Here is a 3,739-nt window from a genome sequence, read left to right on the forward strand (position 1 = left end):
CCTAGAGTTGGTCTTATGCCAGGAAACTTCAGGGGTAGGGTCTCCTTGTATTTAGGCCAAGGCTTTTCCTTTCCATGTCCCTCATATTTTGGTGGGCCTATGCAAACAATAATTTCCACTCTAACACCGTTTTTACTGTGCTCCTAATAACCCACTTAAACTTTTGAGGTTAAGTAAAACTAATATGCATGTGCATGGAAGTGTAAAAAAGTACTTTTTCTTCAATGGTTAAGGAGTTATATAAGTTTTATGGTTTTATATTGCTTTCTGTGCTGCTAAGAAATATTATGTATTACAATCTGGGGACTTGTGGGACAAAGTAATTGTACATGGGTTCTGTTTTATTTTTCTTAATGTTCTTTGGCTGAAAGTTCAAAGTTCAGATATCAGCAAGGGGATTTCTGAGAATTCTGTTTATGGGTGATTGTCCTTCCACTGTAACTTTACCTTGTCCCCTTTCTTTGCATCTTTGTTCTCATAATTAAAAATAAAAAATTAAAAAAAATCTTTTTCTAATAACAGTAACTTAAATTCCCAACTTTTATTAAAGCATTTTTGTTGCCCAAGAAAAAGTTAAAAAGAATCTACCAGAATTAAAAAATATTATCACTAATCTAATTTATTTATAAAATCCTATTAAAGCCATTAAAACTAAAAAGAAAAAAATAACACTAAGCAAAAAAATTATTAATTCCTTGAACTAGGGATTCTGTACAAAATGATGCTCAAATAAAAAATAAATTTAAATTATGCAATAGTATCAGATGTATATAATAAAATTAAATATGTCTACCTTAAATAGGAAATTAAGTACTGTATTCAGTAAGGGTTATACCTATTAAGAAAATACATCTAAAAATAAAAAAATAAGAAAATACATCTAAAAAAAATATTCAAAGGAGATATACATGTCCCCTTTAAGTCTTTTGATATAGTCTGTTGGGGGATAAAATCTGGAGCACAACTTCAGCCTGTGATTTGGTCTTGTGGAGTCTAACAAATGTCTCCCAGGAGTAATATATTAGGAAATGTCCTTGAGCCAGGGGCTTCTCAGAAACTGAAACTGGTAGCAAGCAAAAGTCCATAGGGAAGGGAGATGGGGAGAAGGGGGCCGCTGAGAGCAAGTCAGTAGCAGCAGAATATCAGCTTCTTCTCAGGCTGAAAATCTATCTTTTCACTTTGGGATCTGGTTGGCAGATGGCTGGGGTGGGGGTTAATGTTGTGCTTCCTGAGAAGCTAAGAACTGAGGGTAAAAAGGATTAAATGGGGATAATAACAGGTGGGGGTGAGAGAGAAGGACAGAAAAGAATTTGTAAGGTGGTAAGCAAAGAAGGGAAGGAGGGGTTCTATATCACAGGAGGATGTTTCTGCTTTTAATAGTGATTCAATCAATTTCATGTTCAGAGAATTTTATAATTTGTACTTCTTCAGAACTGAGATATTTTTATCTATTATCGAATGTTGGATTTAAGATCTTAGGGTTGTTTGTAGAATTCTTGGTTATCCTTTTAATATTGTGGGTTTCACAATGTTACTCAATTGTTTTATTACTGGAACTGATGACTTTTATCTGTTCCCTCTCTGCTTCTCCTTCTGCTTGTCATTTTCAGCCACCTCTGTACACATTTGTTGTGTTTATATTTCCCACAGCATACATTTGGCATTTTTAATTTGGACAATTATCACTGAATATGAATATACCTTATAGTCACAAGTTTTTTTCATTTAACTTATGGATTATAGTAACTACAACATGGGATTCATATGTGGATTAAAATGATCATGCAGGGCCCGGAGAGATAGCACAGCGGCGTTTGCCTTGCAAGCAGCCGATCCAGGACCAAAGGTGGTTGGTTCGAATCCCGGTGTCCCATATGGTCCCCCGTGCCTGCCAGGAGCTATTTCTGAGCAGACAGCCAGGAGTAACCCCTGAGCACCGCCGGGTGTGGCCCAAAAACCAAAAACCAAAAAAAAAAAAATGATCATGCAAAAATATTTTAAAGACAATGCACCTCAAGGTTCTGTGCAATTTATATTCATCTGTTGGCTAGTATGACCACTAGTAAAGGATGATAGCTGTGTAACAAAGTTATAAAACTATTGATGTTAAGTACACAGAATATTTCTATCTTATTCTATCTTATGTGAAAGGAAGTGGTTCAACAATAGGACCTAAACTTTAAAGCAAATTATCCCTACACCACTTAGATAACAGTGATTAATGATGGCATGCAGTATTAATTAATTTAATTTTTAACCAGAGCAGAAAATAACTAATCACAATTGAAAGTCAAACATTTGTAAATGAGTACAAACCACATTTAATGAGTAGAGCCACTTTTTACAGTGGCTACTGATGATGATACTCAGTTTGCATTAAATCATCTGAGACACTGCTACTTTGTCTACTGAATTAGTAAATTGTGTCTTCTTGGGAGAGAAATATCAATGCCTCAAACTCTATATTACTACAATGAAAGTCATTTGCTGAAGGAAGCTGCTATTTAAATGCACTGGTTTCCTGCTTATACTGGTTTGAAACACCTAAGATACTTCTTTGAGGATCAGTTAAAATTGATCTTAAAATTGACCTTAAAATTGGCTGATTAACTGATTAAGTTCCCTTAAATAAATTAATGGCCTGTGCATCTAAAATATGCTGCTTATCTCCTCATCTGTTTCAAGATAATAAAAAAGTAAAGTAGCTAATATAAACCTGCCTTGCAAGGAAACATGTCAGATAATACACTTTTAAGCCTCATCTTTCATAGCAGCATGAAATTTAGGACAAGTGAAAATGTGAGGGGGAAACAATTCTATTTCCCTTTCAAACACGATGGTCCAATACAAATAATTTCTACCATGGAAATATCTTCAGAGTTCCCTGTTCTGTAAGCCAGAAACCCTCTATCTGGCATTTGGAAAAGACACTTGAAACAAAGATGCAGCCTGAATATCAAGTTTCCAGAGCCCAGTGAATTGTAGGCAAAAAGAGCAGGGAAATGACAAGATGAAGGCTCCAACTGTAGTAGAAAGAGGAGCATTTGATGGAGCCAACACTTTCAGGCACAATTTATCCAAATGTTCAAGTACTAACACTCATGCCAAGAGCAGACTTCTAGGCTGTATGTAACCACCAAATTACCATAAATTAAGCCTGGGTGAAAATAAAGTCATAAAGCAGACATTTTACAGTGGCTATCGATGATGATACCCAGTTTGCATTCAATCTTCTGAGACACTGTTACTTTGTCAACTGAATTAGTAATCGGTGTCTTCTTGGGAGGGAAATATGGAATGCCTCAAACTCTGTCTATATTACTCACTACAACTAAAGTTGCTTGCTGTAAGGAGCTGCTATCTATATGCATCAAACTAATTATTTTGTGCTTTTTTGACTAAGATAATGGGACACTGGCTGCTGGTGGGCAAATCTCGATCAGACATTATATCACACTTCCTAGCAATTTTTGATGAAAACTACAGGTGGAGATAGATTATAATGGGAACATCTAATTGAAATTCATCTCCATTTTGCTTCAGATGGAAGACATGCTGCTTGAGCCCTGAAACATATTCAATTTCATTCAAATTGGATGCAGATTTCTCATGCAAAGCTAAATTCAAATATAAATATAAATATATATATCTGTATACTTGTGTGTGTGTGCATGTTTGTGTGTGTAGCCAAGTGTCCTGAAAGAAAGAGGCACATCATAAATGTTGATAATTTGTAAAA

This window comes from Suncus etruscus, chromosome 6 (genome assembly GCF_024139225.1).
Source record: "Suncus etruscus isolate mSunEtr1 chromosome 6, mSunEtr1.pri.cur, whole genome shotgun sequence".
Lineage (NCBI taxonomy): Eukaryota > Metazoa > Chordata > Mammalia > Eulipotyphla > Soricidae > Suncus > Suncus etruscus.